Source organism: Diachasma alloeum, unplaced genomic scaffold, assembly GCF_001412515.2.
Source record: "Diachasma alloeum isolate Michigan unplaced genomic scaffold, Dall2.0 Dall_scaffold_00648, whole genome shotgun sequence".
Classification (NCBI taxonomy): Eukaryota; Metazoa; Arthropoda; class Insecta; order Hymenoptera; family Braconidae; genus Diachasma; species Diachasma alloeum.
In genome coordinates, this window is record NW_021680780.1 from 581,809 (window position 1) to 582,143 (window position 335).

Here is a 335-nt window from a genome sequence, read left to right on the forward strand (position 1 = left end):
TTTCGTTTTTCGCGATTATCTCGGAAACTATGAGAGATAGAGCCTTAAAACCTATTCCATTTGATTCCTGAGGAAATTTTCCTTTTTTTTTTAAATAAATTTTTGAACAATCATCCCTGAAAAAAAAGGCGTTATACCCCCTATTTCATTATTTCCAAAAAATTTTATCACCAATCGGTAGCAAATTGTTTGAAGATTTTTGCGAGTTAAGAAAAAATCGTCAATGCACTCCTATTATTGTGTAAATTAACAATTCCAATTTCAACTGAAAACCAGAGTTGATGACCAGAGTTTGTAGCAGCGATGTCAGACAAGATATGAATGTTTTTTTTGGC

At 31.9% G+C, this 335-nt stretch overlaps 1 protein-coding gene across 1 annotated transcript in view; it reads right to left on the bottom strand.

Annotated features, from left to right (window-relative positions):
- Nucleotides 1-335, bottom strand: part of LOC107043960 (low-density lipoprotein receptor-related protein 6) — an 18,288-nt gene that overhangs the window by 3,436 nt on the left and 14,517 nt on the right. The gene's annotated exons all lie outside the window — the stretch shown is intronic.